The following is a 23,400-nucleotide window of genomic DNA, read 5'->3' as shown; positions in this document are numbered from 1 at the left end:
TAGATGACCTTGAGTATGGCAATGATGTTTTAGATATAACACCATAAGCACAATCCACGACAGAACTAATAAGGATATTGATAAGCTGGACTTCATTCAAATTAAAAACTTCTGCTCTGCAAAAGACAGTATCAAGAGAATAAGAAGACAAGCTACAGACTGGGAGAAAATATTGATATTTGCAAAACACACGTCTAATAAAGGGTTGTTTAAAAAAAAAAACATACAAAGAACTCTTAAAACTCAACAAAAAGAAAAGAACCGGATTTAAAAATGGACCAACTCCCGGGCTTCCCTGGTGGCACAGTGGTTAAGAATCCTCCTGCCAATGCAGGGGACACAGGTCCTAGCCCTGGCCCAGGAAGATCCCACATGCCGCAGAGCAACTAAGCCCGTGCGCCACAACTACTGAGCCTGCGCTCTAGAGCCCACAAGCTACAACTACTGAAGCCCACGTGCCTAGAGCCTGTGCTCCACAACAAGAGAAGCCACTGCAATGAGAAGCCCGCGCACCACAACGAAGAGTAGCCCCCGCTCACTGCAACTAAAGAAAAGCCCGCATGCAGCAATGAAGACCCAACGCAGCCAAAAATAAATAAAATAAATTTTAAAACTTATAAAATAAAAATTATCCAACTCCCAACAGTGAGTCCTAAGGGGACTCAGGATGGGAAAGAACAGGATACTGGCCCTAGACAGCTAAGGTGCATATCAAAGGAATGATTTCAATGAGCCCAGACTCTAGCAACTTCCCATACAGAGAAAAGTGCTAAGTCACAGGTATAGAAAGCAAACTTATGGTTACCAGGGGGGAAAGTGGGGGTGTGTCGGGGGAGGGGGATAGATTGGGAGATTGGGATTGACATCTACACACTACCACATATAAAATAGATAACTAATAAGGACCCACTGCATAGCACAGGGAACTCTTCTCAATACTCTGTAATGACCTACATGGAAAAAGAATCTAAAAAAGAGTGGATATATGTATAACTGACACACTTTGCTGTACAGCAGAAACTAATGCAACACTGTAAATCAACTGTACTCTAATAAAAGTTTATAAAAAAATTTTTTAAAAAATGGGCCAAAGACCCTTAACAGACATCTCACCAGAAAAGATATTCAGATAGCAAATAAGCATAGAAAAGATGTTCCACAGCATATATCATCAGGGAAATGCAAATTTAAACAGCAGTGAGATACCACCGCACACCTATTAGAATGGCCAAGTCCAGAACAATGACGATACCAACTGCTGGAGAGGATGCAGAGGAACAAGAACTCTGATACGCTGCTGGTAAAAATGCAAAGCGACACAGTCACTTTGGAAAACAGTTGGCAGTTTCTTACAAAACTGAACATGCTTTTACCTTATGACTCAGCAGCTGGTGCTTTTTGGTATTCACCCAAGTTGAAACCATGTCCATGCAAAAACCTGCACATGGATGTTTACAGCAGCTTTATTCATAATTGCCAACCAAGATGTCCTACGGATAAACTGTGGTACATCCGAACAGTGGAATATTATTCAGCACTAAAAAGAAATGAACTATCAAGCCATGAGAGGACATGAAGAAATGTTAAATGCATAATGCTAAAATGAAGGAAGCCAATCTGAAAAAGCTACATATTGTACATATTGACATTCTGGAAAAGACAAAACTATGGTGACAGTAAAAAAAAAAATCAGTGGTTGCCGGGGAGGGGTGGGAGGATGATGAGGCAGAGCACAGAGGATTTTTAGGGCAGGGAAAATACTCTGTGTGATACTATAATGGTGGATATGTCATTACACGTGTCCAAACCCTACAATGTACAATACCCAAAGTGAGCCATAATGTAAACTATGGACTTTAGGTGACTATGATGTGTCAGTGTAGACTCATCAGTGGTAAATACACCACCCTGATTGGGGGGGGTGTTAATATGAGAAGCTATGCATAAATGGGAGAAGGGTTCTATGGGAAATCTCTGTACTTTCCTCTCAATTTGGCTGTGAACCTAAAACTGCTCTCTGATAAAAAGTCTTTATAAAAAATAAAGTCTACAGGGACTTCCCTGGTGGTGCAGTGGTTAAGAATCCGCTTGCCGATGCAGGGGACACGGGTTAGAGCCCTGGTTCGGGAAGATCCCACGTGCAGCAGAGCAACTAAGCCCGTGTGCCACAACTACTGAGCCCGCGCTCTAGAGCCTGCGAGCCACAACTACTGAAGCCCGCGAACCTAAAGCCTGTGCTCCACAATAAGAGAAGCCACCACAATGAGAAGCCCACACACCGCAACGAAGAGTAGCCCCTGCTCGCCGCAACTAGAAAAAGCCTGTGTGCAGCAACGAAGACCCAACGCAGCCATAAATAAATAAATTTATAAAAAATAAAATAATAAAGTCTATTAAAAAGGCTTTTTATTAAAAGAAAGAAAACCTTGTCTTATGTGATCTGACTCTAATTCCAATTATTTCTACAAATCTTAAAAATTACATTTTCTGCTTTGGTTGACATTAAAACAAAAATAGTTTGAAAATTTTTTAATGACATATGTATTGCTATATCAAAGACAATGCCACAATTTTGACTTATTATAAACCAGTCTTCCCATTAAAATTAACTTTTGAAAATAAAAAGCTCAATTTTTTAAGCAAATATTTGGATTTTATTCTTGGATGTGGCATATAATTTTACACAAAAACAAAAACTTGACTTTATAGAAATCTTTGCAGAGACTGGTTTTATATGGCCTGTGATGAAATCAATTTACAATACAATAAGTTGTATAAAATTTTTAAAGCGTGTGTTTATAGGCATTTTTCATGTAAGAGGTCCATAGCTTTCATTAGATTCTCAAAGGGGGCCATCATTCAGACAAGATTGAGAATGGCAAGTTTTTAGGTATCAGGTAAACCAAGACATTCACCCACTATTTAACACTGAGGCTTCTACTATGATTAATCATGAAACCCTCTCTGACCTCCATCCTGTATCTGTTCCCCCTTCCAAGAACATAAAAGGAAAATAATTTATTGTCACCCAAGTATTTAGGGAAGTACTAGGGAACACCGTAAGAGTTCATTAGTATATGAAAGAGGACGATCGGAAGTCAATTAAATCACCCCAGTAATCATTTTTTTAAAGGATACATTCACATATGGTTAATGGGATCCTGCAAAATAATTGGGCTACACGCATCAAGACATTAAAATGGCCATAACCTCTACGTTAATAAAGGGGAATTTACCAAAAAGATATAATCTAAAATCAGGCTTAAAAAAATATATGCAGAGATGCTTAACTGAATACAGTTAAGAACACAGGCTCCAGAGCCAGCTTGCAAGGACTCACTCATGAGCTAAGCAGCATGAAGCAAGTCTCTTAACCTGTTTCCACGCTTATTTTTAAAAGGGATAATAAAAGTACCTATTTCAAGAGGGTTTCATGAAGATTAAATGAATATATGTCAAATGCTCAGTGTACAATAAGCCCTCTGTAATTGTGTGCGCACTTAAACCTACTAAGCTTCAACCATGTGTCAGGCACTGTCCTGGACAGTTGAGATACATCAATGAACAAAAGAGAAGAATCCTGCCCTTCTTAGCTTACATGCTGACAAGGGAAGACAACAGGCAGAAATAGTAAGTAAATTATGAGGCATAAAAAGATGAGAGAAGCTGTGAGGGGAAGAAAGGAAAAAGAAAAAGTAGAGAAGAATCACAGAATGGCAAGTGCCAGAGGTGGCAGGCGTTGCAATTTTTAAATAGTCAGAGTACATCTCATTAAAAAGGTGACATTTAAACAAAGATCTGAAAACTCAGCCGGGTAGCTATCAGGAGTAAGCACATTCCAGCCATGGGAAGAGCAATCACAAAGGCCCTAAGGCGGGAACATGGCTGGTACACTAGAGCAAGAACAAGGATGATTAGAGCAGATGAGTAAGGGAAAGAGTAATAGGAAAAAAGGATTAGAGAGGTAACGAGGGACCAACTCAGGTAAGGCAGCTGTGCTCTGGGGAGCCACTGCACGGTTTGCAGAAGAGTAACATGACTGTCATACATTTAGAAGGATTGCTCTGGCTACTGTGCTGAGAACAGAGTAGAGTGGAGAAGCACTGATGCCATTACAAGGCTATTTGTGACTGAAGTGTTAGCAAAACCCTTGTCTTTGAGCCTGAAAAATTGCTCTTGGATTCTGTTCATCTTCTAGCTCTGTTCCCCTGGAAACCATACAGGCAGAATGTCAGCTGTGTTACCAGGCAACGCTGCTTATGGTAAAAATGACTATTGGTAAGTTGCTTCAGACCGAGAGAAACAATAAATACCTGGTGAGTGGCTGTAACTGTGGGCTTCCCTTACTATGGTGACTCCTATAATTCGGCACATACCTTGTAGGGATCCTGGAAGCTATGCTCATGGGTTGTTACACAAGATAATGGCTCTTGTGGAACATGGAGCTCCTGAGCAAAGTTAGTTACATATCCATCATGTGAGCCTCATCACTCTTACTTAAGCTTCACTTGGAAGAGGGGAGAGGCACAGAGAATGGTTCCGGCTGTTCTCTTTGTAGACAGCTACAAGGACTCCTACCAAAGAGAGTATCTGATTCTTCTCTGCAGGTAAGCTGTGTTTCCTGTCCCATATCCTCTTAAGCAAATCTGATGTCAAATGTGGCCTATAGCAATCCAAACATCTGTCTTGTTGAACCCTAAGAAAATTCCCTGGGTAGCCACTGCTCTGTTGTGGTAATCCAGGCAAGAAATGTCAGTGACTTGGACCAGGATGGTAGTGGTGTCAATAGGAAACAGTAGTAAGATTGCAAATATAATTTGAAGGGGGAGCTTTTAGGATCTTCTAATGAATAGGATGTGGGATGTCCATAGTCTATGTACATATAATAAAGTTAGGGATAACGGCAAGATTTTTTGGCCTGAGCAACTGGAAAGATGGAGCAAAAAAACTGGGGTTGGGGAGCACTGCAGATCAGGAATTCAATTTTAAACAATTTTTGAGTTGAGGGTCATTCATCATCTTGCTTTCTTCTCAATGACCCAAAATGGCTGCAGCAGCTCCATGTATCATAAGCCCACGTGACCACATCCAAAAGAAGGGGTGTGCCTTCATAAATTGAAGGAAACCAGACTCCCAGAGGACTTCCTTTATATGTCACCATGCCTGAACCAATCACTGGCAAGGAGGATGAAACTAACACTATTGACTTTAGGCTGCTTTACAAACTGCCCCGTTTGGGTTGGGGAGGAGCCCGTGAAGCAGGTGAACCCTAAATACCTGAACTAGTCTTAAGAAAGAGAAGAATGACTAACAGGTGCAGTGTCTGTCAAAGGTATCGTCAAGGGCTTTGAATGAACCATCCACACTGATGTTAACATCACCCAGAATAAAAGAAGGTCAGTAATAAAGTACAGGTATAAAATAAAACAGGGAGCCAGGTAATGAATAATGAATGAATAAAAAACAAGTGACCTACCCTCTGTTCCATGAAAGAGACACCTGGACAAATCCTGTGACATTTCATAGCCAAAACTTATTCTAAATGATTTGAGGAAAAAAATAATTAAGAATCTGACTAAAATCAAACTCTCAATTGTAGAAGACAGAGCAATGTCTCGAAAACTTCCAGAATTAAGTAATTTTGACCTAGATTTTTACATCCAAATGATCAATCAAGCGAGAAGGCAGAATAAAGACAGTTTCAGACATGTAAGAACATTACTTGAGGGCGTTCTCTAGCAAGCAAGAATGAAAACCAGTAAAGTGGATGTGAGAACACAGGAAACAGAGGAAATGATCCAAGAGTGAAATGAAAAAGAAATCCCAGAATGGCAGGTGTACAGCAGGACTAAACTATAATTCATCCTATTAATACAGAAAATTAGTGAACTCCACGAAAGGAATAAAGGAATAGATTCTGTTCCAAAGCCAGAATAACTAAGAAGCTGGTTTCACGACAGGAATGCATGTGTTTCTTTTCTTAACAGAAAAAAAAGAAAAAAAGATATGCAACAGAAAGCTCCAGCAGAATGCTGTCTACCTACAGCTTTTCCTTCCTCATGCCTTGCTAAAGGAATCTAATCTTTTTTTTTTTTTCTTTTCTTCTTTCTTCTAAGGTAACAGGGGAGAAGCACAGGATTAGGGAAGGCAGACTCTTGCCCAGACCCATGGGATAAATCACTACAGGTCTAAACAAGCCCTGGAAATCCCATTCTCCTTTGCCAGCAGCTGGCCTGAGCAACAGAGGTGAAAGAGCAACTCAGTTTAAGCCAATGAGACTTACAGGAAAGTCATCTGGGGAGCTTCTTGAAAGACTTTCCTCCAAGATAGAGAGATCTGATGGTGGGAAGGAAGATTTGCCATAAAGAACATTACTGGGCAACTGGTGAATTTGAACATGGACTGTATATTAGATAATAGTACTGTGTTGTGGTAGACATGGAAATCTACCACTTACATTCAAAAGACTCTCTACCAGGAGTGAGGAGTGTGGTTAAGCTGTTAGTTTCATCAGAGTTAGCTTCAGCCTTCAAGAGAGGGTCTTGATATTCTCTGGACAGCTCCCAGCCCATAAATGAAAAACGCAAGTCACAGGCCAAGCAATTTCTACCCAACATGGAACTCCCCTAATGGACAGTCTTAACTCCAGAGGCACTCCTTGTGCTGGCACACGGGGTGTCATCACAATCTGACAGCTCCACCTGCCCAATCCTGCTTCCTTCTTTCACTTTTGTAAATACAATCCTAATTCTGGCTCAGCATCTGCTCCCCAGAGATCTCAACCTGTGACAGTTACATTTCCTGAATTTAATCATTGTTCCATGATCACACCTTTCCTTATGTGATATGTGATGAAGTATTTAAGGGTAAAGAATCATGATCTCTGCAACTTTCTCTCAAAAGATTCACCAAAATAAGGATAACTGGATCTAGAAGCAAAAGATAAAGGAAAAAAAAAAAAAAAATATATAGCAAAATGTTTGTAACTGATGAATCTAGGTGAAGGTTAGACAGTTCATATTACTATTCTCACAACTTTTTTGTTTTAAAATTTTTCAAAAATATATTTTAAAAGGGGGAAGATCCAAAAAAAAAAAAGAAGCACTCATGCTATCCCCTTCCTCCTGCCTTTTAGTAAGTGAAAAAAAGATGCCTGGAGTTACAGCAGCCACTGGCAATAAGAGAAAGGTCAGAACCACCAGATATGTCACCTGTGGGTGGATATTCTGTAAAATGCTGCCAAAAACAACCAAAATGATACATCAGGAAAAACAAAAAAGCTATTCAAGGAAGTAATGGTTCAAGTGTGAAAACATATACATATGACATGACTTTGAGCAAGTGACAGATTATAGGGAAAGAGAATCCATTCGTCTTTGATACTAGGAACATCATCCTTCTATTGGCATGGGATCATGACACTGGTGTGGAGAGAAGGAAATGTAACCATAAACTCACTACTCCATTCTGCAATTAATATTTGCATGGTAATTAAAAGATGTATGACCTATATTTGCATGGTAATTAAAAGATATATGACCCATACAAAAACAAAGCACCAAAGATTTCATTAAGGTTACAGAACAGAATGTAAATGTTTACAACCTTGTAAGGATAAAAGGTACAGCTGATAGAAGTTGAGAGATAGAATGGGGGAGGGCAAAAGGCAAAGCAGTGAAAGAGTAGGATTTCAATTTTTAATTCCCATAAGACTAGAAATCGCTGAACATATTCCACTTGACTCATTTTTTAAGTTTTTATTGAGATAATTCACTTAGCATAAAATTCAATTTACTCATCATTTTTAATTAGGATATTTGCCTTTTTATTATTGAGTTGTTAAGAGTTCTTTATACAACCTAGATACAAGACTTGCAAATATTTTCTCCCATTTTGTGGGTTGTCTTTTCACTTTCTTGATGGTATCCTGAGGCACAAATGTTTTTAATTTTGATGAAGTCCAATTTACCTATCTTTTGTTGCTTGTGCTTTTAGTGTCATATCCAAGAAGGCTTTGCCTAACCCAGGTCACTAAGATTTATTCATATTTTCTTTGAAGAATGTTATAATTTTAGCTGTTATTTAGATCTGTAATCCACTTTTAGTTAATTTTTGTGCATGGTGTGAGGAAAGGGTTCAAATTCATTTTGCACGGGGATCTCCAGATGCCTCAACACTGCTGAAAAAGCTGTTCTTTCCCTATTGAATTGTCTTGGTACCTTTGTCAAATTTTTTTTTAAATTGATTGATTGGGCTTCCCTGGTGGCGCAGTGGTTGGGAGTCCGCCTGCCGATGCAGGGGACAAGGGTTCGTGCCCCGGTTCGGGAGGATCCCGCGTGCCGCAGAGCGGCTGGGCCCGTGAGCAGAGCCTGCGCGTCCGGAGCCTGTGCTCCGCAGCGTGGGAGGCCACAGCAGTGAGAGGCCCGCGTACCCCAAAAAAAAAAAAAAAAAATTGATTGATCATAGGGTTTATTTCTGGACTCTCAATACTATCCAACTGATTTATATGTACTGACACTTTTTTCAAATTAAGCTAAAATCCACATGATATAAAATTAACCTTTTTAAGTGTACAAATCAATGGCATTTAGTATATTCACAATGTTTTGCAATCAACACCTCTACCTAGTTCCAAAACATTTTTATCACCCCCAAAGGAAACCCATACCCATCAAGCAGTCACTCCCCATTCCCCATGCCCCTGGCAGCCACCGAACTGATGTATGTCTCTATGGATTTACCTGTCCTAGATATTTCATATCAGTGGACTCATACAATATGTGATCATTTGTGTCCAGCTGCATTCACTAATCATAACGTTTGAGGTTCATGCACTTTGAAGCATTTATCAGTACTTCATTTTTATGGTTGAATAATATTCCATTGTACACATATACCACATTTTGGTTACCCATTCATCAGTTGATTACATCTGGGTTGTTTCTACCTTTTAGCTAAAGTAAACTGCTATGTAAGCACCGCCATGAACATTCATTACAAATATTTCTTTGAATACCCGTTTTCAATTCTTTTGGGTAAGTACGCAGGAACAGACCGTGTCGGTCATATCATAATTTTCGGTTTAACTGTTTGTGGTCAAACTGTTTTCCACAGTAGCTGGACCATCATAAACTCCTACCAACAATGTACAAGTGTTCTGATTTCTCCACATCCTCGCCAACACTTGTTATTTTCTGTTTTCTAACTCGTCAAATGTCACATCCAGAACTCAACACAGTACTCCAGGTATAATCTGGACAGTACAGAATAAAGTAAGACTGATACCTTTCCTCTTCTGAACTTCCTCCCCCAGTAGTCCAGATGACGATTCTATGAAGCCTTTCTTATAGTTGCAGTACATTTTATATCTATATTGAGTTTATCAGAGTAATTAAAATACATAAGTTGTTTGTACTCAACCACATCTCCCTCACCCCTATAATTATGCAGCTGTTTTCTGAACTCATATACAGGACTTCACATCAAGCTCCATTAAGTTATCATGCTAGCCTTAGCCCACCATTTCAGTCAGAAATATTATTTTCAAAAGTCAACCCTAAAAAATTCATTTCATCCAAAAATTTGATAAGCATAGTATCAATGTTTTCATTCACATCATTACAAAAATATGGACAGTGACTTTCAGCATGTCACTAGAAAATTTTCTCCAGCTGTCATCAATTCATTATTAATTTTTAGAGGTGCTACTCAACCAGTCACATTTCTACCTAATTTTATGGCCATCCAGCCCACAGCCTCCCCCTGTCAACAGAAAGAAATCTTATGTTTGGCTGAAATCCACTTATTCTGCACCTTCTCCATTGTCTTGACCCACAGTCCAATAATCCTATCTAAAGAGTAAGGTTAGTCTAACATAATTATCTTTAGCAAGCCCATATAATACCTTTCCTTCAAAAATGTAATCATGGTCAATGTTTTTAGCACTTATAACACGATGAACTCAGATTAGATCATACTAGGTTTCCAATCATATTTTGAGATTTAAACGTTAAAATACAATGAAAAAACAATATGTATCACTCAAGGCAATATGTATCACTCAGGCAACAGGGAATACAGATTATCTCAGGTGTTATACTTCACATTATCAAGACAAATGTCATCAATTTACTGTAGTTTGCATTTACACATTTTTAAAATTCTACAAGTCTCTCCTCCACCATAAAAAGTTCAATAGGAAAAATATATTTCTCCCATGTGTTCACAAAAAATAATAAAATAATAATTAAACTAGTAAACTTTAAGTTTTGTGTTTCTAATAACACAGATTATTTCGTTGGAACCAATTTCTCCAATACCTTTAAGAGCATATTTCTAGCTCAAAAATCTCTTTTACAAAGCCTTCAGAGATTGTTCCAGTCTAAAACAGCTGCTCTCTCCTTTGCTCTTTCACGATACCTACTACTATCCCTACCACTCACTTTGGCACTCAGTTATCTGATGCTTGGTAGTTATTGTTGTTAACTGTTTGATTATTATCTACAATAGGGTCTTGCCACATTCTTTTCTAACTTCATCACGACCAGCATAGAAAAGGTAAGCACTCAAATCCTTTTATTAATTTATATTGCATATACTATAAACCTATAAAGAATTAAAGTGAAATTGATAAATCTGAAGACAGTTTAGGATCTCCTGGTTCTTCTCTTTCTGAAAAGGGAAAACCAGGTACAGAGAAAGAGCTGTTGAAATAGACGAGGGTAAAATTCAGCAGGCTGTTAAGAACGTTTACTCCTAAAATGTATTAAGCACTGTATCAGTTCGCTATTGTTGCAATTACAAATTACCATAAATTTAGTGGTAACGAATATATGTCTTACAGTTCCGGAAGTCAGAAGTCCAAAACAGGTCTACACGGGGCTAAAATCAAAGTGTCAGTAGAGCTGCATTCCTGTTTGGAAGCTCTAAGGAGAATCCATTTTCTTGCCTTTACTGGTTTATAGAAGCTGCCCACATTCCTTGGCTCACGGCCGCCTTCCATCTTCAGTGCCAGCAACGCCCGGTCAATTCCTTCCCATGATGCCATCTCTCTGGTTCTGACTCTGCTGCCTCCTGCTTCTTCTTTTAAAGGCCCTTGTGATTACATTAGGCCCACCTGTTTCTAAAGCCCTCATAACTCTACTTGTGTGTGTCTGCGGGGCGGGGTGGGGGTAAAGGGAAATGTACAAAAAGTAAGGCTTTTCTTGCCCCTACATCAACTAAAACCATCTCTCCTTTCATCACTTTATATTAGGGATCTCTGTGCATGATTTTGTTTAAACAAAAGGTTTTTAAATCTCTACAAACCATGCTACATCCCACTTAGGCTCTGGCATATGAAGAGAGGTCATTAGTTAAGAAACAAAGCTAAAACTATGTGAAAATGTGACATATCAGATGTGAAAATCCAACACATTTCTGTGTCTCTGAATCATCTCTTACCTATTTTAAATGAATTACAGAGTTTAAGTTTGTAGATTCCTTCCCCATTTGTACAATTTTAGGCTCTAGAGTTGAACATATAAATTATTTTTATAACTATTTCAAGCATTCAAATAAATCCCCCAAGATGTAATATACTGGATTGCAGATATCAACAGTTTACTATGTCTTGACATGTATAACACATTACTTTTCAGGAAACCATCAGCCAGATGGGAACATATCTTCTTAAAAAAAAAAATATTCGGGTGATATAATTGACTTCCAGGTGTCTCTTCTCATCTAATAATGACCTCTTATGATGTTCCTTGGCCCCTCCCTAAACACTTGGGTAACAATAATTTTCTTTTTATGTCCTGAAAAAAGTCTACAGATACAGGATGGAGATCAGGGAAGGGATCTGTGACTGACGGCAGAAGCCTTGGTGTTAAATGTTTGGCAAATGTCTTGATTGAACTTATACCTCTAGAGCAGCCGTTTTTAATCTTTCCTGGGTCATGGCCTCTGTTTTGAGAATCTGATGAACCTACAGACTTCTCACTAGAAAAACGCACTTGAACACATACTCAAAAATTTTAATATAACTTATTTTATTGTATTTTAAATTGACTGCCATTACAGACCATATACAACCAGTCTTTGCAAAGATATCTGTATGTCTCAATTTTTGGTTTTATGCCAAAATTTGTTACACCCAGGAATAAAATTCAAAGTATGCAATAAAACAAACCAAACTTTAATTATTTTCAACAAACAGAAACCAAAGTACTGCTGGCTGCTGGCTGGAGTGCCTCTGATACCAAAGCACAGTTCTAGGAGAAAATCCACTTCTTTCACAGAATTCTCCAGGGAGATCTGGGGAAAGCACAGGTGTAAGAGAGAAAGCTCAGGTGCAGACAGTAAAAGAATAATGTTGACTGAATTTAATGAGTGTTCCCCAAAACAGTAACATTTTATACTTGTATATGTTTATTTAAAAAAAGGAAAAATATGGTTTCAAAAATTGTGAGACATTAAGAATAAAATTTAAATATTTGGGAAAAATATCATACCAGACCTGCTATGTTCCTACTACTTAGTCACGCAAAATGTATTAAGTTCAAAGTGGAGTAAATGCAAGCCTCAAAAGAAGGGTTCTCAAGCCAATAAGGTAAAAAGAAAATACTAGAAGATAGTACATATGTGTTATCTTAAATTTGAAATTTGAGCTTTACTAATATTCAATGTGTCAGACTGACACCAGCACCTGCTCTTGGTCCTGCATCAGGCTGCTTCCCTCTTACGGCATTTACGTGAACTATGCTGGACACCACAGATTGGCGCACTTGACCTCCCGCCTACCGATAAGCAATTAGAAAGGAGCCTTTTTAGTTATCTGGGGGGCAAGCACAGCTGTGGAAATATGAGATTTCTCTACAGCCTAATTCCAGAGTCCATCCCCCAGCTTCTTGGGTGACGAGAAGTGGGGAGGCAGGAACACCAGCAGCAGAGGTGTCTTGATCTGACTTCCTAATCCAGGGTTGCAAGTTGGGGTCTGTCCTGCAGTTTTCAGAGTATCTAGAGGCAAATGCAGCAGTGGCAGAGGTGGCACGAGGTCTGGATTCCAGCACGGCTCCCAAGGTGGCCTCTGAGCTGCCCTGGTGAGTTACCTCTGGATTGACCCCCTAAAACCTGTTGTTAGGCCCTTCTGACAATTCTGTAAGCACCTAATACCTTGTATGAAATCTCTTCTAGCTTAAGATACTCAGAAGGGTTTCTGTTTGTGACGCTGACTACACCCACAGTATTGCAGTAGATAAAAGTCACCTAAGGGAGAGGTAGCAGTTTCACACCCTGGAGGGGTTGTTTGTGATGTCCTCACCTGTTCACTTTCAGCAGATCACAACATGCTGCAGCCCGCATGGGCCCAAGTAAGTAGATCTGCAGATCTCAGGAGAATTATGATATCACTCCTGGATGGATTTTTAAGATTTTTGCAAAGAAAGCCAGATTAAACATAATATTAATAAGCAAAATACAAGCAAGCAACAAGAAAATGGGAGAGCTGACAACTGCCTGTTACCAATACCAGTGCTTTATCAAAAGCTGTAAGGTAAAAATGTGATTATCTTGTAAAACATAATCTATAAAACTTTTTAGAAGAAAATACAGGGAAAAAAAGTCTTTGAGACCTAGGACTAGGTGAACAGTCCATAGACATGACACCAAAAGAACAATCATAAAAGAAAAAACAATGATTAAATGCACTACATGAAAATTTAAAACTTTTTTGCCTCTGTAAAAAATCCCTGTTAAGAGGATGAAAAGACAAGCTGTGGATGGGAAGAAAATTTGTGCCAATCACATATCTAACAAAAGACATATCTAGAATATATAAAGAACTCTCAAAACGCAACAATGAAAACCCAATTTGCTCATTAGGGAAACAATTTGACCACTAGGGAAAGGCAAACTGAAACTACAATGAGCTATCACTACACAACTATTAAAATGACTAAAATTTTTTAAAAACAGTGAACAAAACCAAATTCTGGCAAGCATGTAGAGAAGCTGGCTCTTTCATACACTGCTGTTGGGAATATATAGCCAGTCTGGAAGATAGTCTGGCCATTTCTTGTAAAACTAAACATACACTTACAATACAACCCAGCAATTACACTCTTGAGCACTTATACCAGAGAAATGAAAACTTATGTTCACACAAAAACCTATATACAAATGTGCATAGTAGCTTTATTTGTAACAGCCAAAAGCTGGAAACAACTCCTATGCTCTTCAACAGGTGAAGAGTTAGCATACTTTGTACTGTCGTACATCCATACGCTGAACCCTACTCAGCACTAAAAAGAAATGAACTACTGATACATACAACAGCTCGATTGGCTCTCTAGGGCACTGGGTTGGGTGAACAAAGTCCATCTCAAAAGGTTACATACAGTATGATTCCATTTATGTAACATTCTCAAAATGACACAATTATACAGATGGGGAACAAATTACAGGTTGCCAGTAAATAGGAGTGAGGAGGGTGGGGAGGGTGGGGAAGGAGGAGACCTTGAGCTGCGTAAGGGAGTTCTTGGCAGTGATGGAACAGTACTGTATCTTGATTGTGGTAGTGGTTAAATGAATCCAGACATGAAATGTTATCAAATTGCATAGAAGTATACACACACATACACATGAATGAATGCATTAAAAAACATGAAATCTGAATATGGCTACTTAACAGTACTGTACCAATGTTAGTTCCCTGGTTTAATGTTGTTATAAATATGTTGTGTTATATAAGATATTACAACTGAGGGACACTGAATGAAGGTTACACCGGACTCCTTGTACTATTTTTGCAACTTGCCATGAATTTATAATTATTTCAAAATAAAAAGTTTTTTTTAAGTGAAGACATTCAATCATACTTATTTTTAAAATTACTAAGATTTTAGGTGGAATCAAAAACATGGAAATAATACATTTAAAATTGTTCTAAAATATTTTTCATCTTTATCTCATTATTTTTGTTAATGCCTTTTTATGTGCATAATATTATAGTACATAGTTTACAACAAACATACACATATTGGGAATGCAGATACTTTTTTTTTTTTTTTTTTTTTTAAGATACATTTTTTTTATGCTGCTGGAGTGTGACATAAAACTTTTGCAGACCTCTGTTACAGAGGCTACAATAATCTAAGACTCTATCTTTTACATTTTTTACTTGGGCAAGCATATGCCAGAACAGGAAAAACATGGGACTGAGAATCAAAAAGAACTCAATTTTTTTTTTTTTTTTTTACGGTACGCGGGTCTCTCACTGTTGTGGCCTCTCCCGTTGTGGAGCACAGGCTCCGGACGCGCAGGCTCAGCGGCCATGGCTCACGGGCCCAGCCGCTCCGCGGCATGTGGGATCTTCCCGGACCGGGTCACGAACCCGTGTCCCCTGCATCGGCAGGCGGCCTCCCAACCACTGCGCCACCAAGGAAGCCCCAAGAACTCAATTTTTATCCATAGTTTAAAAACAAGTCACAATCTCATCCTCGTCTACAAAATGGAGGAATCTTGGGAGATCATTCCCAAGAACAGTCCAGCTCTTAAATATTATGACTCCATGAGTTCTACAACAGGAAAAAGTGAAATAACCATAAAGAAATGTATGACTAAAACTCTAACCAGTATTCACTGAAACTATACTATGGATTCAGTATTGCCAGGAATATTAAATACAATACACAGCCTAAGTTACCATCAACATAAACACAGAAAAGTGCATCTACAAAGACAATTTTACCTCAAAGAAAATAGATTAGCAAAAGATCCTGTTTAAATATAAATATCAAGATAACAGGCACATGTGGCTATTTTATATGCAACCTCACAGTTCTTTAAAGCCTCTAATTTCTGCTCATGGTATTGTATTAGGTTCTGAATTGCAGCAAACAATATACCAATGCATACAGGTATCCTGGTATTCAAGCTGTGGGTTGGGTTCTCACACGAAGTAGACTATCAAGACATCCAGAAAAGAATTATTTTCCATCCACTTAATTATTCTCCATCCACTTGAGTTAGACTTAATAAGACAGAATTTTAAGAGATCCATTATTCAGGGGAAGTTAAATATACCACCCTGATATACTTCTAAGCAGTAAAAACCAACACAACAAGGTCCTAGCACGAAAGCTCGATGCACAGGAAGTTCTTCAGTTTCTCACCCAGAACCTTCTATCATTTTTATCCACCATTCAACAAGTGGTTATGGGTTCTAGTCTCATATCACATGGAAAATACCAAATCAGAAAGGTGAGTAAACTACTACAGGTGAGTGTAATGAGAGCAAACAAAGAGATACAATAAAGTAATAAGCAAATCTACTCCCCAAAACCAAACACGCTTTAGAAAGGAATGGTTTCACCAACAAATGAACAAAATATGGTGGTCTGTATATTGCTGACTGAGGAGACTAATGGCTGGAGATTCTGCAAATACACTGTGATGAGTTCACTGACACCCAAGACACATGAATGGAACCACCAAAGTAATCATTTTTTTTTACTAGTATTTATAGACAGGACTATCCATCTTAAATTTTCTTAATGGAGAAGAAAACTGAAAATCACATTTAAATTATCTTTCCAGCATTCTTTAGTATTGAACTAAATTACATCACATCTGAATGTTACCATGAAATATAGACACACCCAAAAAAAAGAAAAAAAAAAAACCACACACAAAAGAGGACAAAACAAAACAAGGAGTCCTGAGAAGTTGAAATATGTTGAAATTCATTCAGGCAACAAGGCGTATCTGTGAATGTTTTACAGCCTAAAAAAATGAAGCTGCACTGCAGTAAATGAACAAACTAATATCCCCTTCTTCAATTCCCAGATGCCCTTTAAAAAAACACTACCACCACCACTTCAACCTCTCTGAAGTACAGTTGTTCTAAAATAGAAATGTATCTCACAACTGCTGTCACCCAAGAGCAACATTCAGTTGGTAAAAACTTTATGTTGACATTTCCTAAAAGTTCAAGAATGCAGTGGCATCAAAGTGTCTTAGGTTTGATCAAAAAATGGTCATTCAAAATAATCTTAAAAAAAAATTATCAGAAGCCTGTAAAACTACAATCAATGGAGATACAGAAAATTCTCAAGACTAAATTGCATCCTTTTACTTTAAAAGATAGTACATATAAAGAACTTATTACTTAGTAAGCACTCAATAATTGTAGCTGCTATTATTACTATGAGACAGAAAATAAGGACTACAGAGCTGATGAAAATATCTATGATCATAGTGGTGTGAGGCAACCAATATACACTTATTAAGTGCCTACAAGGTCTCAGCACTGTGCAGGGGCAATACAAGTTCATCACAATCAACTTACGCAGCACTATCTCTGATCAAATAAATGACAAGTTGCGCAATATATTCTGACCCAATAAGGTAAACATCAAGTTACATTCAGCGATGATTAGAACTTACCAAGTACTTTCAACTTCTTTCAAAGTACTGTCCTTTATTTAAGTCCAGTATACAGAACTTGAGACAAATTACTTACTTGTAGAGAGTCACCAAAGGATTAAATAAACATAAAAGTGTCACCAAAATGAGTCTTTTTCTTTCTTTCTTTCAAAATGAGTCGTGATTTTTATAGGGGGAAAAAAATCTCTTTTCCCATTTCTCTCCAGGCTTAGGTAGAATAAGGATTTAGATTAATTCCCTCTTAAAGAAAATCTTTCTAAACTTCGAGGGTCATGAAAAGACCCTCTCTACTCCTAGGATTTATGCGCATTAGAGGGACGGATTTACACAGGAATGCACATTTATTAAAATGTTATCTTTCATTTATATGAAATGTCCAGAATAGCAAATGTATAGAGATGGAATGTAGATTAGCAGTTGCCTAGGGCTGAGAAGGGAGGTAAGGAAGGTGATGGGGTGATGAAAAAGTTCTAAAACTGGTTGTGAGAGGTGTACAACTCCGGAATATACTAAAAACCATTGACTTGTACACTTTAAATAGGTGAATTGTATGGCATGTAAATTATATCTCAATTAAGCTGTCATTTAAAAATTTTAACTCTTCTCAAAACTCGACAAATCACACTTGGTGCATTATGGTCAAACTCCATAGGATGTATCCTTGGTCAGATATTCTTCTTAGCCTGGTTGACTCCATCACTGACAATTCTACAAGGCCCCTTTCTCAACAATCTGATTCTTTCCCCACCAATACAAAGATCGAGCAACAGAACAGGCTTGCAGGGAAAGGAGGTAGTCCATTTTGTAAAAGTTAGAAATACTTCACACTATATTTTAATACAAGTGATTTTTCAAAACAATTATTTTCATAACATAAAAAAATCCTGATAAAGCTATCTATTTATTATAGCATTTTGAGTTTAAAAGAATGTGTTAATACTCTATCAGTAAACTGTGAATTACCTACTAGGATACAGATACAGTGTCATAATGGTGGTCTATGAAATGGACAATCCTTGTAGGGTATAAGGAAAGACACATCAACATCTGCAGAATTTCTGAAATATTCTGCCTCACAGGAATAGCAGTGCTTGAAATTAAAAAAAAAAAATTCTACAGCTCACAGATTTACTTTAACAGGCTCCAGGACCCCAACCCACCTCCTATGGAATACCAGGTTTGTTTGTTAGGATACTTTGAAAGAAGCTATACAGAACAACAAACAAGGGTGAATAACAAATCACCTAGAAGTACACGTCATGTATGCTACCTTTCATCCACATGTACCACTCTGTCTATTTAAGGATCCTACTCAGAGGAGCTCATAGCTTGGGGTCCAGACAGACTTCATCATCCTATTCTCAGTGCCTACCTGGTGCACAAATTAGGTGTAGTTTTCAATAAAAACTTGCTGAATAAACGGAGATTTCTCACCTGATTAGCCCTGGCTGCTTGCAGCTGGGTTTTCTATTTAGGAAACTTTGGAAAACTTTTTCCCACCTGGGCTGGCTTAAAGAAGCACCCAGAACAACAGAATCTTATCACCTCCTTCATCAGCCTAAATTGTAGCTCTCTTTTTATAATGAGCAACATAAGGGTAAACCTCTGCGTGTGAACTGATGAGAAACAAATATCTTCCTACATTCCTCCAGGGGCTACTGTAAGCAGTGCCAGTTGGCAGTCTCGCAGCAATTTTTAATGCTCTCTAGAGATGAGAAGAATCAAGAAATGAGAAGAGATTAGGCTTACGGTATGTACTCCAAAAACATTTTAGCGTAAAGATACTTAAAGTGTTCAGGGACACAGGTTTTGACCATTTTTAAAATGATTATGATTCCAATAGTCTATAAATCATAGACTATGTTTTGAACACAGAAATACTGGTGGGAGCCTTGTTTCTCAAGAACAGGTAAAATAACCATAATAACTGAGCCTGGAGAAATTAATAATTATTTATTTTATTATATAAAATAAAAAATAAGTAAGTGTATAAAAATTGATTACCTTTCTCCATTCCCAGTAAACATAACTTACTCAAGTATAATAGTTTAAGGCACTCCTATCTGAAGGTAATAAAATCTTTTGTTAATGTTTTTTTCCAAAATCCACAAGCTAATGAATAAATACACACATAACTATACTGTAAGTCAGAGCATGGCTTGTGCTGTAAAAGAACTTTACAGGAGCAAGAGAAAAGAGCCATCACTTCGGATCAGGAGAACAGGAGAGCTTGCAGACAAGGTGACATTTGAGCTGGGTTATATAGATGATCCCTCTGATGAGGTAACAATAGGTGAAATTCAGAGTACATGCTCGGCCCCCCCCAATATTTTATAGATTAAAAATAGTTCAAGTAGTGAACATACACCCCAAACATACTTTATTTTTTTAATTTTTAAAAAATATATTATAAAATTTGCTACATAAAGCAATGAAAACTTTCCCACATCACCTAAGTTTCTTCTACCATTCCACTATTCCTTTACCATTTTGGCATGAATCCTGTGTCACTGTTAGTTTGCACCTGTTACTGCAATGGGATACACATTATCTTTTCCCTATGGATGATAATTTTGCATCTTCCCATTAAACTCCATACCTTTGAGAGCAATGACTGTCATCCATTTCTGCTTTACTTTTCCATAAAACTCCTCAAATAAATGGGTACTCAACAGATGTTGAAGATTAAACCTAATTCTAATAATTGGGACAAGAAACAATCACCATCACAAAAGATGTCCGTGGAACAGATATTATAAACAAATCACAGTTTTGTACACAGAACAAAAAGCACCTAGATTAATATATCTTCCCTCAAACACTAAACCAATTGCTATTCTTTGGTGTAACTTGCTCAGAAAGGTGTTTATTTTAAAAAATAAATATATAAGCCTCTCAAGCAGCCTCTATAGAACATTATCGTTTTCTGTCACAAAGACCTAAGTCAACACATTAATTGGGCACTAGAAAAGTACTAGGTGACACAGTGAATCTGCACAGAAATAGAGGACGGTCCTAGTTCCCAGGGATCTCAATGGACAGTTCACAATTCAAGAAATTCCCTGGCAATGTGTATATTTAGGACAATGTGTTTAAAACAATGTGAAAAGCACACAGGAAAAATATGTTTTCCAGGAAACATAGCCTAGATAGTTCAAAGATAATTCTTTTCGAGTGTTTTCTTTATATGCGATCCTTTAAAAGTTCAGGAATTCTCTCCTTTATTGTTTAAATAAGCTGGTAAGTAAACAAAATTAGAAATTTGGAAGCTTGTTTTAATCTTCTACTTTCTATTCTCCGACCAAAAAGACGATTATGCCAGCAGGCCTGCCTGACATACTTATCAAAGAAGAGGATCAAGGAGAAGAGGAGGAAGGAGGATATTAGGTGTAACAACGCCAGATACCATCAAGATTACTACGAAAGATCATGTGTTTGTGTGTCTACACTTCCTAAATTCTATAGGAAGAGCCAAGTATCTCTCAAATATTATTACCTGAAATTGGTTTTTAGATTTTAGAGAAGTACAGCTTCTCTGTTGTTATTGCTGAGCCTGTGAACTTACGTTATAATGCTGCTCACCACTCATATAATCAATGAACACTTTGGAAAGTTGTTAGTATTGCTTAAAAAAAAAAAACCCGCTGGGCCAGAGGTTTCAATAAAATTCACTTTTCTAGAGAAGTAATTTTACAAAATAGCTCAGAATGTAAGAAAAGACAGGATGGAATGCTATCTTTGATAATGAGTAGCCAAAAAAAGACTACAGAATAACACACACACCGCAGCTTTGTTTATAGGGTTGTAACTTGCACATGCAAGTACTCTACAAAGTACTGCACAAGAAGAAACTGTCAAAAATGAATGTTCATGAGAACATTCCTTTTCTAAATAAGGTCTCTAACAAGGAGGTACTGTTTCTAAATATAATTTCTTTAGCAAGTATTGACAGATATAGAATAGCAGCAGTGCTCAAGATGGAAAAAAACTTCTTACATTTGTTTTATCAATAGTACAAGTTACTGTTACTAATTATAATGCCTATGGGTTCAGTAGCAGAAATTTACGGAGATATCTGCTGGGCAGAACAGTTACAAAACTAACTTTACTTTTATCAAAAGTTTATTTTTTTCCTAATCCTATAGACCCTAGCAACCTGGAGTTTTTGGTTCTGTTTCGTTTTGCAATTTTTTTTCCTTCCAAAAGAAGCTCCGCCAGTAAAGTCGAGGTAATACTTTCCACAGTTCAAAGGTTAAGGCGCATTCGGCTCTATATAGAGCTCTAGTTCGTCATCAGCACCGCTCCCTTTTTTTCTTTTCAAATTATCTTGACCTGAGAGAGGTTAATGCTCCCTTACAATGAAAATCCACGAGATAAGCGATTTTAGGTGCCGAGAAATGAAACTGGGATGAGAGGAAAACACCGACAGCGATCAAGAACCATTTCGCCGTAGAAATAAGCCTCTCCAGAACGCAAGAAACTAAGGTTTTGTCCAAAGAACCTGCCGCCCGGAAGCCACAACTTCCAGCAATTGGCAAAGAAAAGTTACAAGTAAGAGCTCAGCGCCCAGGGAGCCTGCGCCGGTGCGAAGACTGAGACCTGCAAGGACACTCACTGGCCCCCACAGCCCGCAGATGCTGGCTGCGGTGTCGGTGGGGCCGATTCCGGCTCGGGTAGGCTCGGGGTCTGGGGGTGCGCGGAAGGCGCGGAGCGGCGCGGGCACGGCGCCCGCGTCCGCACCCCTCCCCACTACCGCGAGCAGTGGGCGGAGAGACGAGAGCAAAGGAAAAGCAGGACAATGCTGGGCCGGGCTGGCGACTCCGCGCGCTCAGCAGGTCCTCAGCGTCCTCCTCGCCTGCGGCCGCCAGCTGCCGAACTAAGTTTGCTCCTCAGCCCTGCCTTCCTAGCCGGGGCAGTGAAGCAGTGACCGCCGACCTCCCTCCGCCTCGCCGCGGCCGCCGCCGCCTTCCTCCCCGCGGGGCGGCTCCCGCGAGTCCACGAGGACGCGGCGCGCGCGAGCGCAATGGGGCGCGCGAGGGAGAGGGGGCGCGCAAGGAAGCAGCGCGCGCGCGGGGAGCCGGGCGCGCGGCGCTCCCCGAGGACCCGCTGCCGCTCCGGCGGGTTTTCGGTTGAGGCGGGGGCTGCGCCGCGTCTAAGTGTCCGTTATGAGTCTTGGCCCGGGCGGCGCAGCTTGCCAGCCATTCTGGCCCGCCTCCCCCTCGACTCCCATCAGAAAGGCAGCGAGCGAGGGCCGGCGACCTCGTCTCCCGCCAGGGCTGTGGCCGCCAGTCGGCGGGCATCCCGGCGCCTACCCCTGGGGTGGAAGAGAAAGTGAAATGAAGCGCCTTTCCCCAGGCAACACCTACCCGTCCCCAGTCCAAGTGCAGCTGCCTCACTCCTCAGGCGCCGCCGGTCCCCGCCCTCGGGCCCCAGGCTCCGTTCTCTTGACAATGGCGCGTCCCCTTTAAGGAATAATCCGATCGGAACCGATCTGTGGTTAAACCTCCCTCCGACTCTGATTTTAACCGGATTTCTCTCTCTCTCCCCCCAGAGCCCGACGGGCGCCCGGCGGTGCTGCGAGCTCTTCCCACCTCTTCCCCGCCCCGCCCACTCCCTAGCTTTCCTGATTGGCGAGAAACACTACTACAGGAACAGCAGTTGTCGCATCGCACTCGCCAGTCCAGCCGCCGCTCAGAGTTACCCCCACCTTCACCCCGCCCCCTTTCCTGGGTTGGTCCTACCTCTAATCATTCTCCGTCTTCTACTCTATCGTTGCTTTGGAGAACTGGCAGTCAAGGCTCACCCTCCCGCCTCCGGAAAGCGAACTTTATTTTTATTGGTAAAAGGACATCTTCCTGTGCACCTGATTGGGCAAGGAAGGAGTTAGTCTGCACGCCCCTTACCCATTATCGCTCTCTCCCTTTACGGGTTTGAGAAACGGCCGCAAAGTCCTCCCCCCTATTTTGCCTTGTT

At 39.5% G+C, this 23,400-nt stretch overlaps 1 protein-coding gene across 6 annotated transcripts in view; it reads right to left on the bottom strand.

Annotated features, from left to right (window-relative positions):
• The window catches only part of FRYL (FRY like transcription coactivator), a 244,266-nt gene extending 221,233 nt beyond the window's left edge, over positions 1–23,033 (bottom strand). For all 6 annotated transcript variants that reach the window (XM_024746667.1, XM_024746666.1, XM_024746671.1 and 3 more), the window contains exon 1: positions 22,794–23,033. The gene's annotated coding sequence lies outside the window, so the exon portion shown is untranslated. The remainder of the gene's footprint in view (positions 1–22,793) is intronic.
• Positions 23,034–23,400: the final 367 nt, after the last annotated feature.

Source organism: Neophocaena asiaeorientalis, unplaced genomic scaffold (genome assembly GCF_003031525.2).
Source record: "Neophocaena asiaeorientalis asiaeorientalis breed wild unplaced genomic scaffold, Neophocaena_asiaeorientalis_V1.1 scaffold19, whole genome shotgun sequence".
NCBI classification, from domain to species: domain Eukaryota; kingdom Metazoa; phylum Chordata; class Mammalia; order Artiodactyla; family Phocoenidae; genus Neophocaena; species Neophocaena asiaeorientalis.
This window is presented reverse-complemented; position numbering and strand designations above follow the sequence as displayed.